Below are 15,301 nucleotides of genomic sequence, written 5' to 3'. Positions count from 1 at the left end.
AAGATCTTCATAAAGTTTGCTTATTTCTATTCTACATATTTAAAATGTGATGGCTAAAAATACTTTAAAAAATCTATACTGCAGTTAATTATTTCTAGGCTCTTCAAGAAGAAATCAATTACTTAAGTATTGAGTGAACTAATTTTTGCCTTATGCATTATTTGTGATATTCAGGAAAAGCTAAAGTTAATATTATTTCCTTAGTAATTTTTAAAAGGCTTTAACTCTTGAGTAAACAAGGTGTCAGAATAAAAGACTTTCTTGAATTGTCTAGAGTCTGAAATATAGAAAGTTCTATAGCTGTAGCCAATAAATGCTTCATCCTTGATGTATGAATATCAAGAATTCCTCTCTACACAGTTTTTCCTAAGAGAGGATAACATTTCCCTCCCTAACACTAACGTCAGTTGATTCTCTTACAGAACCAGAATCTGCCACCCATCATTCTCCATCCCTTTTCCTCTTGTAAGTGTTGGAGCTATGAAAGGCACCCATTGCTTTTTAGTTTTTAATATCAGTAGCTACAATAAATCGAATACCTACTAAATGCCACATTGCAGCCATTAATTTTCACAACCAATCTGAAAGGTAAAATGCATTAATTATCCTCATTTTTCAGATGGGTAGGTAGGCACAAGTCATACAGTTATTAGAGACAGTCCAGATTCTGATTCAGATCTTCTTGGGTCTGAAGTTGGGTGATGGACACGGAGTCTACAGTTTCATTTTAGCAGTGATAATGTGAATAACCTGTCTTCAACCCCATGTGAAAATAATAATCAGATGGCATTCTTCTGGGTCTTACATGGTCTTATAATTAAAAATGCAAAAGAAGGTGAGGACATAAAACTGACAGTGTGGAGTAGATAAATAACAGCCCGTCATCCCACCACTCTTACCTTATCTACTGACTCCACAGTCGCAGTGGAAGATTTTCACCACTCCTCAGCTTCCTATTCTGATATGATCTTAGATTAAAGGAATCAAGATTACTTCAAGTTATGTGGGGTATATTAGCATCCCTAGGACAGCAAAGGACATGAAAACAGACCTCCCAAGATTCACAAGATAACAAATGCCCTGTTTCCAGGCTTCCTAACATGAGCTGTATACAAAGGGGCCCCCAAATCCCCACTTTTACTCTGCCGTTAGATCTATTCAGCCATTCTCCATGCCTTTGCACGGATTTCCTTTTTACCTATTTGAAAGCTTTCTTTTTCTTATACATTCTCTGTCTTTTCTGTAATTCAGAGCTTAATTTAAAAATAGCTTCTCCTTCCTAATATTAGTTATTGTGTGTCCATCCTGCCCCTGAATCCTCTTTCTACTTCCTCATTTTAATACGTACTCATTTCTCTATTCTTTTCATCTTTAATGCCATTTTTTTATTTTTTTATTTTTTACATAGTTTTTCTACCCTACTTCTTATTTTCTTCCTACATATATAGCCGTTGAAGCAATATTCTTTGCTGGGTCACCTTCTATAAAGTTTGAAATGTCTGTGAAGTCTCAGGTTTATTCACAAATATTTTATTTTTTTTCTTTAGGACACATGGAAGATTGCACTTCTCTCCCCACTTATGATTATGTCCAACCAGGGGAGTTGCTTTGGGCCATTGGAATAGGGATGCAAGCAACAAATATCACAGGCAGAAGCTGTAGGAATCTGTGTATGCTTTATTCCATTCTCTTTCCTTCTGCCATCATGACCAACAAAGTTTCACATTAGTGGCTCCTCTTTAATAGGGGTCCTGAGGTAAAGACAAAGTGGAAATCCATCCCAACCAGCACATTCTGAACATATAGAGTGAGTGAGACCTAAGGGGGTGTTCGTTACCACATTATAACCAAGCTGATCCTGACTGATACAGACACATAGTGCTCAGTTATCATGTCCTTCTTTCTATTATTAATGTTCATTCTTTCAGTGTTATCATCTCGTCTTGTCCCATCGCTTTAAACCTCATCTATATGTTGATGATGCTCATGCTTATATGTTTAGCTGTGACTTCTCCCCTCAAATCTTATTTGACAATTCACTGGCTTGTTTACCATCTCCACTCAAACTTAATAAACATAATAGAACTCCAATTTCCAATTGTTTTCCGAAACTGCTCATCACCTGTGTTCTTCATCTTCAAATAGAGCCCCACTCTTCAGCCAGGTTACCTGGTCAAAAAGCTAAGGGTCATTCTGAAGTACTTTCTCTCTCACAGACACGCACATACTTCCACATTCATTTTCTCAGAAAGTTCTATTGGCTAGAATTCCAAAGTACAATTAAATCTCATCAATTCTTACTAATTCCCCACCCACTGTTCTACTCTAAGTCTTCTGGAGCTCTCAGTGGATTACTGTAATAGCTTTAAGCCCTATCTGGCTTCTCTCAACTTAATTCAGCCACAGAGATGTTTTTAAAATGTAAATTAGATCATTCCCTTGTTTAAAACCCTCTCATCATATTTAATTAATATCTGAAAGCCTTGGCCCTGCCCACCTCTTCAATGCCATTTCCTACGTATTCTTCTGCTTTACTTTATTCAAGGCACACTGGCTTCTTGTTCCTTCAAAGTCAAACGTGGTCTTGTCTCAGGGTCTTTGAAGTTGTTCCCTCTGCCTAGGGTACACATTTTACATGTTAGCGAAGTTCCATTCTGTATTTGATTCAGGTTATTGTTCTTAAAAAAAAAACTTCCCCTTTTGTCCTATTGTGGTAGACATAAAGATGTGCCACTCCAATTCCATTTCAAGAACAAACGTGCTGCTGAGCCGTTGAGAGTACAATCAGCAGACAGCCTCTATCTGTCAGCTTTTTCAGGGTTTGTCTCCTTTGCAGAAATGCCCCACTTGAGGTCGTGCTTTCCTGTGGCAGTCCACATTCATTGACTGAGTAAGGCAGGGACAAGAAGGTCTGGCAATTTTCAACCTACAAGGATATTCTAACGAGCGATACCTGCTCCAGAGCTCCTGAATAGGTTGTCCGAGGCTTTGTCCAGCCCGCATCCGCAGTTTGATTCCTTCCACTATCTATATTTCTTCTTCATTTCCCTTTGCTTCAGAGGCGTTCAAAACTAATAAAAATCTTGAACCCCAAACTCTGTCTCAGTATCTGCTTAGCACCTCACAGAACCTAGATTGGGACATCTATCTTAAATTTTATCTCCTATTACTTTGTATCTTTCTTCTCTCTTTTTTTTCATAGCAAAAGGAAATCTTATGTATTTCTTTGTTTGCTCATTTATTGCTCTGTGTGGGAAAAAATTCATCTCTTTTTCATTGCTGTATTCCAAGACTGCCTGACAAATAAAGGGTGTTCCATAACACAGGAGGACTAAAGGAATGAAGGCTTATCTGGCCTAGCCTGGGAAGCTAACCACCCTGCTAACATTCTCCTGTAGGAAAATATGTTCTGAATTGGTATGTATTTCTGAAACTCAATCCTTGTAAAATTAGAGATGGCCCAGGTATGATAATTAAAACCCAACTAATTTTAGAGTTCAAAACACTTCTACTTAGTAGAGACTTATATACACTGTGAAAAAATGAGATTTCTTTTCTTTCATTCTGTAAATGATAAGTGCATCAGACCTTTAGCCATCCAGTTCATCTTTGCATCATTAGTCATGATGGATAGTCTACTTACAAAGGCAATTATATTATGTGTGATTTGGATCTTGATAGAGGAAGATAAATTAACTATAGGTTTATGCAACATAACAGCTAAAATCACATTTGGAAAAGAGTTCCACCTTGAATAGCATCCAGACCAGTCAAATCACCATTAGGCTGGTCTCTTTTACAACACACTCAGTAGTTAATGCTGCTTTTATGCTTCCTAACTGCCTGCCCTGGGTGGATTTGATAGCCTTGAGTCACCCAGAGTCTCTTGCCTTTAAGTCAGAATGGATTCATTTACATTTTATTTGCATAACAAGTCATCTTGTATACACTAAGGCATGGCAACAGCAGCACTCTGCCATTATTTACTTATGCACCAATGACATAGAATCTGGGGTGCCCAAGTGATGCTATTAAAATCCTTCTTGGCCGGGCGCGGTGACTCACGCCTGTAATCCTAGCACTCTGGGAGGCCAAGGCGGGTGGATTGCTCAAGGTCAGGAGTTCGAGACCAGCCTGAGCGAGACCCCGTCTCTACTAAAAATAGAAAGACATTATATGGACAACTAAAAATCTATATAGAAAAAAAAAATTAGCCAGGCATAGTGGCGCATGCCTGTAGTCCCAGCTACTTGGGAGGCTGAGGCAGTAGGATCGCTTAAGCCCAGGAGTCTGAGATTGCTGTGAGCTAAGCTGACGCCACGGCACTCACTCTAGCCTGGGCAACAAAGTGAGACTCTGTCTCAACAAAAAAAAAAATAAATAAAAATAAAAAAATAAAATCCTTCTTAACATTAAAACTTGGTAGATAAAATAGTCACATAAGCACTTATTAAAAAAAAAAAACTTTCAGACTGTGTTTATTTTCTTATTTTCAATATTTTAATTTATTGTGGCATACAGTGTCTTATAAATCAGTATTCTTGTCTTTCCATCCATTTTCATTATTTCTTGCTCATTTTGTTTTTCTTTTCTATTAATACTTTGGTAGTTTCTCCTCTTCTGTCTCTTGGCTTTTTCTCCTATAGCTGGCTTAACTTTTTTCTGCAGTCCCTTTCTCCCTATTATTCTTAATTTTTCCTTCCCAAATATGAATCACAAAGACTAAATAAGAGTGATCAATGAACAGGAAAAAATTGGTAGTGGCATGGCAATGCACATCTTTATTCCATAATTTATATTTCATGGCGTATTTGTTTCTTTTTCTTTTTTTTTTTTTTTGCTATTAATAGTATTTCTTTCCCAGTTTTTATTTTCAATGAACTTTTTTCTAATGTTACACAAATGAGATCAGATGCCTTATCAGAAAAAATACACAAATCACTAGCATTCTTAATGTCTATTACCAATTTCCTTTTTGTTGTGCAGTGGTTTGATTTTTATAAGGTGCACCTATTATAACTTATTTCATTCCTGGAAGTGAGACAATTTATTCTGGAGACATGAGGACCAGAAGAAATATTACAAAAACAGAAAGCAGAAAAGTATAGAAAAATTTAAGACTATTATTATGCATAAAGAAAATAAAAGGGGTGAGGAGAGAGAGGCTGTTTCAAAATTATCTTTAACAATGTGAAGGAATATTTTAGGAGGGCCCAAAGCTGCCCATTAGTCATTATAGAGAAGACAGAATAGAGGAAGTAGAGTTAAATTACAGAAAATGATGTTTGTTTGTCTGTTTGTTTGTTTGTTTTTAATTTCAGAATATAACGAGGGTACAAATGCTTTGATTACATAAATTGCCTTTGCACCGCCCGAGTCAGAGCTACAAGTGTGCCCATCTCCCAGACAGTACACACCTCACTCATTAAGTATGAATTTACCCATCCTCCCTTCCGCCCTCCTACTGGCCTGACACCAGATGAATGTAACTTTCCATAAGTGCATATAAGTTAATCGATTAGTACCAATTGAATGGTGAGTACATGTGGTGTTTGTTTTTCCATTCTTGTGACACTTCACTTAGAAAAATGACCTCCAGCTCCATCCAGGATAATAAAAGAGGTAGTTCACCATTTTTTATGGCTGAGTAGTATTCCATGGTATACATATACCGCATTTTATTAATCTACTCATGTATTGATGGGCACTTGGGTTATTTCCACATCTTTGCAATTGTGAATTGTGCTGCTAGAAACATTCTAGTGCAGATGGCTTTTTTATAGAAAGTCTTTTTTTCCTTTGGATAAATAAATACCCAGTAGTGGGATTGCTGGATCAAATGGTAGTTCTACTTTTAGTTCTTTGAGGTATCTCCATAGAATTTGTACTAGTTTGCGGTCCCACCAGCAGTGTATGAGTGTTCCTATCTCTCTGCATCCATGCCCACATTTGTTGTTTTGGGACTTTTTGATAAAAGCCATTCTCACTGGGGATAAGTGATATATCATTGTGGTTTTGATGTGCATTTCCCTGATGATTAGAGATGTTGAGCATTTTTTCATATATTTGTTGGCCATTAGTCTGTCTTTGTTTGAAAAGTTTCTGTGAATATCTTTTGCTCACCTATTGATAAGGTTATTTAATTTTTTTCTTGCTGATTTTCCTGAGTTCTATATAGAGTCTAATTATCAGCCCTTTATCAGATGTACAGCATGCAAATATTTTCTCCCACTCGGTAGGTTGTCTGTTTGCTCTCGTGATAATTTCCTTGGCTGTGCAGAAGCTTTTTAATTTGATAAGGTCCTATTTATTTATTTTTGTTGTTGATGTGATTGCTTTTGGGGTCTTCTTCATAAATTCTTTCCCTAGGCCGATGTCTATAAGAGTTTTTCCCACATTGTCTTATAGAATTCTTATGTTTTCATGCCTTAGGTACTGTGCTTTTTGCAAAGGTTTGTTTATATTTAAAATAACCATGCTACCCATTTTGAGGGGTGTTTTTGTACCAAAAAGAAATCTTCTAAGGAGATTACTAGCTATCATATTTTTTACTACTGTGAATATTGTTGAAGTGGTGGCAGGATGTAATGAGAGAAAGGTCCATGGATAAGGAAGAACAGAGATGGTGAAAAGGACAAGCTAATCTCAACCCTTGTCTGCTTATGTGCTGTCATATTTATTGTGAACAAAAAAAAAAAAACACAAAACAGTGTAAAAAAATCCCATCACATCTAAACCTTAATATGAAAAAATAATTGGATTTAGAAATTTATATTCCCAATTAGACTTCGCTGTTAACTACCTATATATTGCTGGCTTGTCTCTTTACCATTATTAACTTAAATTTACATTAGTAGAATCCTATAAATAAAAGAAAATCATAAACTACCCCTAAAATCACAATTTACAGATGAGGAAACTGATACCAATATTTTAAATATTTTAGTAGAAAAACCCAGAACATTCTCTCTTCTGATCTACGTATTCCGTACAATTTCCATAATTATGCAATAGAGTAGAATGGTTAACAACATGATCAATGGAACATTTCTGCCAAGGTTTGACTCTCAGCTCTACCATTTATCAGGGGAGACACTGGGCAAGTAAATTTATCTTTCTATACTGCAGTTTCCTTATTTGCCAAATGGAGATAACTGTTATGATATACACTAATTCTAATAATTGATAGTGACACTTCTTTAGTAATTATTATATTCCTGACATTAGTAAATACAGCTATTATTGTTACCCCTAAATCTGCTTCTACTAGTAGAACCCATTTTAAAGAAATCAATCAAGCCAGAAAACTGGAAACTAACTTACTATCCTCCTTCCTCTTTACCCCCCACATTTGCTCACCATATCCCGTCACCCCCAACACTGCTTTGCTTCAGAACTGTAAAATTCCTTATTTTGATTGTCAAAATAATATCCATTTATCTTCTGTATCTGATGCACCATATAGCTGACAAGCAGCAATTTTAAAGGAAAAATGCAATGTGCCACACTTCTACTACAAAAACAATAGCTAATACCTGTTGAGTAGCTCCAAAAGGCCCCATGCCAAATAGCTAGAGTTCTCATACCAAGTCTGAAAGTTAAATATTTTTACCCTCATTTTACTGATGCAGTGACTGACAGCCAGAAAGGCTAAATAAGTTACACAGCATTATGTAACTGTTATAGTAAGTCTCGAAGTCAGATTTGGAGCTAAGCCTGCTTGGATCCAGAGCTCGTGAGGTATACAACAAACATGTATTTCACATTGCCAATGTGATAAAAATCTAAGCAACCTGGCAGGCATAAAAGGCCCCTCTGGTCTCGCTTCTTACCTATCTCTTTGGATTCATTTTTTCCTGAGGCTGTTTAATGTTCCTATTATACTGATTTAGCTCTGTACTTACATCCTTGAATGGGGCATTCTTTCTGAGGGCTCTGTACCTTAGATAACATATTCTACTTTCCCTGCCTGAGACTCTCCTTCTGCTCTGCTCTGTCTGGTCAACTTCAGAAAGGCTGATCTGATCTCTTCCTGGTCTATATCTGGGTTATGAGCTGTGCCTCCGTGCTCTCTATCAATAGATAAATAGATAAAGATTGATAAATACATGGGTAGACATATAGATTTATGTTACAGTTAATTATGGTTAAAGCAACTGTCTTTATTTTATCTTCTATTCTTTCAAATTCTTAAATTTGTTAAAACCTTTCATGCAGGTTATAATTTACAAAATCTAGTTTTTTCCTTAGAGTATGATAAAACTCTGATTGTGATAGAAAAGATCATAATTATTATAATTTTTGTTGATTGTGTCTAATATACCTCTTTAGTCTTAAACTCTACCTTTCCCCATTATTCTTTTTATTTGTTGGTTTCATTTATGTGAATTATCATAACTGCTAAAATGAGTTTTCATCTTATTTTGATTTTACTATTTATTATATTCTATTATTTTTGTTTCCTCTTTGTATTAATAGTTTTCTTTTTGTGGAATTAATCCTCTTAAAAAATTTCCTTTACCCCTCTTCCCATTAATGTAAAAGTACCATATAATTTTAATTTTCTCAATGTCATATTTTTACCATTAAGTTTTACTTAACTCAATATTTTCTATTAATATCTTAAAATTAGATAACTCCAAAATCCTAACTAATCACTTTACTCTTTCACACCATTTGGCTTAATATTTAGCATCCCAGGGAAATTTTGCCTAATGCTAAAAGTGTCTTTCCTAGCAATGAAGTAGAAAATTGGGCAATTTGCTTCCACTGATTTTGTTTAACATAAATAGTGTAGATAAGACTTATGCTTCTGGCCAAGATGGAATTAAAGGAAATAGATTCAACCTCTTACCTGAATCAACTAAATTTTTTAAAAAAACAGAAATATATTTTAAACAATGTTTTTAAGATGTTGGACCTCAGAAAATGAAGGATAGTGATCTATAAGAGGAAGCAAAAACATAACATTAGTTATAAAATTACTCAGGCTTACTACCTGGGGAGAGTTCTCAGATCATGATGTAGAGATGAGAAAGTCAGGCAAGACCAGACAGTCTCCCTAAATTGAAGAGACAGAATTGGAAGGTTGAAGAGGCCAAAGTAGTTAGAATTTGCATGGAAGGTACTAGAAAGGAAGAAAATGCACAGCGGGAGAATTTCAGAGATCTAGGTCTCCCTCATCTATTAGCTGAATACTTATAAACTCGTTTATACAGAAAAAGTAATCAAGGCTGGAAAAATAACCACTGAAAGGATTAGATGGAACAACCCTTAAAACATAATTATGTAAATCATTCTTTTTACCACCAGCAACAGTGAAAAACAGCATTAGGTAGTGTTTTTTAGAAGAGTTTTACATCAGTAATGAGGTGAAATCTGCCTTTTCCAAATACTACACTTCACCTATTTAATGTAAGTTAAAAGCAAGGATCAAAAGGATAAAACTTTTTCCAAGTTACTTAATTGCATCTAAAGACTAAGTTTAAGAATATTTGTAGGAATAGAAATATATACTAATCTAACAAGATAAAATGCATAGTATCTGGCAACCAATGAAAAAATTACCAGAAGTTTAAAAAAAAAAGCAGTGAGAAAAGAAAATAACTTTTATCTGAGTAATGAAAGTGAAATAAGACAGAAATCATATCCTACTCCCCCTTTGAGCTATGTACTCATCTCTTGAAACTACTTGTATTGCCACAAGTCATTGTTAATTAACATAATAGTGCTGCACCAGACTCTATAACCCACACCCTATAGCTTACTAATGGATAGCCAATCACTAATCAATGCTATTTCTGTAAGCCAATGAGAATTCCTGACAAAAATCTTTGTATCATCCCTTCCCTGTCCCTGTTTTTTACCTTAAAAAATCTGCTTATAACAAAGGACAAAAGGAGCTCACATCCAAGATTGCTTGGGTCTAAGTCTTCTGGGCAGTCATGCTCACTTTGGCTCAAGTAAACTTCTTCTTCTTCTTTTTTTTTTTTTTTTTTGAGACAAAGTCTCACTCTATTGTCCGGGCAACAGTGCCGTGGCAGCAGCCTAGCTCACAGCATCAGCCTAGCTCACAGGAGCCCTCAAACTCCTGGGCTCAAGCAATCCTTCTGTCTCAGCCTCCCTAGTAGCTGGGACTACAGGCATATGCTACCATGCCTGGCTAATTTTTTCTATATATTTTTAGTTGTCCAGCTAATTTATTTCTATTTTTAGTAGAGATGAGGTCTCACTCTTGCTCAGGCTGGTCCTGAACTCCTGAGCTCAAATGATCTCCTTGACTTCCCAGAGCGCTAGGATTACAGGCATGAATCACCGTGCCTAGCCTCAAGTAAACTTCTAAAATTACATTTTGTGCCTCAGCCTCTTCCTTTTATGTCAATAGCAGGAAAATATATCTCATCAAGAGGAGAAAAATAAAAAAATTGAAAGGACCCAGAAGCTATCCAGATAACAAAATCAGTAGAAAAGGACATTAAACTAGTAACTAAAACTGCATTATATATGTTCAAGAAGCTAGAGGAAAGAATGACCATTAAATAGAGATGTAAAATATATAATAAAGGCCCAAACAAAAAATTTCAAAAGAAAAACAATAACGTCTGATGGGAAAAAGCATAGCAGATGAGACTAAGTGTATATTAGATATTACAGAAGAAGCAGCAGAAGAAATTAATGAACTTGAAAATGTAGTAAGACAAACTATTTAAAATTAAACACAACTAAAATAAATAAAATTGAGCAGAATATCAGAGAGTCATAGAATAACATTATATGGCCTAATATTTGTATAATTTTCAAAAGAAGAAAAATAAGAAAGCACATCAAAATACTGAAAAAATAAGAGTAGAAAATTTTCCAAATGGACTCCAAGCAGAATAAGCCTAAAGAAAACAATGTTGAGTCACATAATAATCAACTTCAATGAATCCATTAATAAAAAGAAAAATTTTTAAAAGCAAAGAGAAAAAAGACACTCTACTTGCAAATGCACAGCAACAAAAAACAACAGCAGATTTGTTGTCAGAAACAATGTAAGCCAGGGGACGGTGGAATGACATCTTTAAAACAGTGAAAGAAAAAAATCAACCTATAATTTCAGAGCCAGTGAAACCATGTTTCAAAAATGAAGGCAAAACAACAACCTTTTCCCGTTTAAGCAAAAGTTTAGAGAATTTATAATCAGCAACCCTACAAGAAAGTTCACAAAAGAAAAATAATACCTGATAGAAATTTGGAACTATAAAAAGAAATGCATATCTCCAGAAATTATAAATAGGAGTAAATCTAATTGTTTCTCATTGTGTTATATCTCTAAAAGATAATTAAATGTTTAGAACAAAGATAGTAAGAATGTTTCAGGTGTCAGATGTATAAAACTTAGTAAAGGCCAAGAGGGATAAAATGGATGTATACTGATGTCGGATTTTTATATCATATGTGAAATGGTACGATATATGATGCCAGACTGTGATAGTTAAATACATATATTATAACCCCTAAAAATAAAAACAAAGAGATGTAGCTAATAAATTAATAGTAGAGATAAAGTAGAACCTTAGTATTAAATAATCAACACAAAAGAAGTCATGAAGAGAGAAATAAAGATCAGACAGGACAAATAGAAGGCAAATTAAAAAATGGTGAAGTTGTATTCAATCATATCAATATTACATAAATGCTAATGGTCTGACTACCTCACTTAAAGAGCAAAGATTGTCAGTGTACAGTAAAGACTTTTCCTTGTCCAAAGAGAAATCTGGTCTTTGCTCTTGGCTTCTGGCATCTAATCTATGTCATATTTGATAGGTGTGTCTTTGTTTTAGGATGGGGTTTGCCACACCTGACAGTCTTAGATTGGGGGCTGGCCATGCTAGAAAGGCTACCCATGTGATTTAAGGTGGTGGTTAGCCACTTCAGAATGTAGGCTTTAGGTCATGTGATATTAATCAACAGGAAGATTGAGTTCAAACACATGGGCAATCAATCAATCAAACATGCCTATGTAATGAACAGCCAATAAAATCTCTGAACATCAAAATTCCAGTGAGCTCCTTGGTTGGTTGGTGTGATGAACACATTGCCATACTATTGGAATTAAACACCTCCTTGAAGTCTATATTGCTTTCAATAACATTTGAAGTATTATATCTAACTCTTAATGTCACATAATTGGAGACAAAATTTCAAACTGATGTGCAATTATTATGAACTAAAAAAGACAATGATAGGTCTCCTGGTGGTATCAAAATCATACATAGAGATGAATAGTTTGAATGGCATATTCAATATAATAAATTATTTTGAATTTGAAAATCAAAAACAACATTTTAGCACTTTTAGAATACAAATTTCTTAAAACAGAGAAGAAAAAAGCCTTTAAACTGGTGGTAGATGGACAAAAATTATCATTACTCTCAAAGTCAGAGCCCAATGAAAGAATGTGACAGCTATAAGCTAACACAGGAGAAAATAGAATTTGGACAAAGAGAGAAATATGCTGTAATGTGTCCAGATGAGAAGATCAGAATAGTGAAGGGATCCTAACTACTGGAAAAGAATAAGTAGAAAGGAGATTATGATTTTTATTCTATAGGAGAAAGTAATGGTGATTAGAGAGTGATTTCCAAATATTTGAACTGTGCGTGAAATAAAAATACATTTGTTTGGATTTTTCATAGCCATAAGTCCTCCAAGTGGAATTGATAGAAACAGTTGTTTCTCTTGTTCCTCAAAATATTAAGACTTCCACTTTTTCAAAACTCTGTATGGTGAGGGTCAAAGAGTACCTTTAATTAAAAAGTGGGCAAAGAACATGAACAGAAACATTTCAAAAGAAGATAGAATAACGGCCAGAAAACATATAAAAAACTACTGGTGGGACTGCAAATTAGTAAAACCCCTGTGGGAATTAATTTGGAAATATCTCAAAGAACTAAAAATAGAAATACCATTTGATCCAGCAATCCCACTACTAGGCATCTACCCAAAGGAAAAAAAAAAAAGACATTCTAAAATAAAGATATCTGCATTCAAATGTTTATAGCAGCACAATTCACAATTGCAAAGATTGTGGAAACAACCCACGTGCCCATCAATACATGAGTGGATTAATAAAATGTGGTATGTGTATATCATGCAGTACTACTCAACCACAAAAAACAATGGTGAACTAGCACCTCTTATATTATTCCGGATAGAGCTGGAGCCCATCCTTCAATGTGAAGTGTCACAAGAATGGAAAAATAAGCACCACATGTACTCGCCATCAAATTGGTACTAACTGATCAACACTAAGGTGGTCACATGGAAGTAATATTCATCAGGTGCTGGATGGGTGGGTGGGGATCAGTGGGGGGTGGTTAAACTCACAACTAATGGGTGCAGAACCCACTATTTAAGGGAAGGGCACGCTCATATCTCTGGCTTGGGTGAGGCAAAGGCATTATATGTAACCAAAATGTCTGTATCCCCATAATATTCTGAAATTTAAAAAATTTAAAAAATTACTACCGTTTTATAATAAATCTTGATATTTGGTTAAAAAAACAAAGAATGCCTTTACAGTGAGGTTGGAGTGGGGGTGGCAGTGGCACCAACATTGTTAAAAGCCCTGATCTGTGAATCCATGTGAAGGATTCCAGCATGTGAAACTGGTTTTCAAGTCTCATATGGTTTCTTCACAAAGCTCACAGACCAACTGTCTTCCATCTGTGCAATACACAGAACTCAACAATTTGGGCCTGAAGTGAAACTAGAATGATTTGCGTTAGATATGAGAATTTTCTAACAGTGATGTTTATTAAGTCATGGAATGTGTAACCAATGAAACTGCAATCTCTACTGCAGGTCTTCACATGTGGGTCACCCTCCCCCCTTTCTGGGATGGTATAAATTTTCTTGCAAGCATGAGATAGACATAATGACTTACTCCAAACGTATGATTCTTCAAAAAAGCAATGCTTCATTTATTCAGCTTCATTCAGAAATGAATTGCTGTAAAAAGCAAATGTTCCAAGTAAATAGTTTATTTTCAATGCCAATGTAAACACTTTTGTTATAAATCTTTCCAATGCTTACAAACTATTTTAAAATATGTAGAATTATGTAAAAATTGTATTTTAAATGTTCATTAATTGGACAAGGTTATAATTAATACCTTAATTAATTAAATATATTAATGGTCTCAAAAATTTTTAAACTTTGTTTTTTCATGCATTAAAGTATCTTACATTAAAACTTAGCCTTGAAATCTTGTCTTTTCTTTCTTTGCTATTGGATTCCCCAGAGTCACATCTACCTACTGGTGATGTGGGTGTATTTTAAAATTTCCACATCCATTTGTTTTTTAAATTTGCATCTGGTGTTTGTTGGGGAAATGTGATCATTTGGGTTTTTAAAATTGTCTCTGAAGTAAGAGTAAATAAAAATTGAATAATGACCTGAGCCTATTGTTAAAGAATAAAATATAGAATCATTATCTGTTTAAAAACATTTTTTTTGTCATTTTGTTTTTTACCAGCTATTGAATAGTCTTACATAAGTAATGGCCATTTAGATGAATGTTAATGTATTAGTTATCTATTGCTGAGTAACAAATTATCCCTGAAACTTAACAGCTTAAAACAATACACATTTATTATCTCATAGTTTCTGTGAGTCAGGAATCTGGGCACAGATTAATTAGGCCCTATGCATCATAGTCTCGTAAAAGGCTGAAATCAAGGTTTGTGGTTTCATTTGAAGGCTTGATGTAGGAAGAAACCACTTCCAAGATCACTCGTGTGCTTGTTGACATTAAGTTTATCATGGCTGCTGCAAGGACAACCTCAATTTCTCACTGGCTATTGGCCAGAGGACACCATCAGTTTCACGCCGTGGGGACTGCTCCAATATAGCATCTGCTCCATCAATGCCAGTAAGAAAGAGCTAGCAAGGCAGAAGTCACAGTCTTTTATAACCTAATCACAGAGTGATAGCCCATCACTTTGGCCAAATTCTGTTTATTAGAAGTAAATCACTAGATCCAGCCCACATTCAGGGAAGATTACGCAAGGTCATGAGCACTGGGAGATGGGGATAGTTGGGAGCCATGTCAGAAGGTATAGTTACTACACCTACCTAACAGCTCAGTCAGGCAGGCATAAAAAGTACATTTGTGTACAACTACAGTAATTTTTTTTGCATTGGATTAGTTTAATATTGGGTATATTTGTATGATGTAATAAAATATGCAAGACAATGTAACACAAATAATCCAATCAAATAGACACTAAACATCTATTTACATTTTATTGTTGAG

Source organism: Eulemur rufifrons, chromosome 17, assembly GCF_041146395.1.
Source record: "Eulemur rufifrons isolate Redbay chromosome 17, OSU_ERuf_1, whole genome shotgun sequence".
Classification (NCBI taxonomy): Eukaryota; Metazoa; Chordata; class Mammalia; order Primates; family Lemuridae; genus Eulemur; species Eulemur rufifrons.
The sequence above is the reverse complement of the archived record's forward strand: the minus strand, read 5'-3'. Positions refer to the sequence as shown.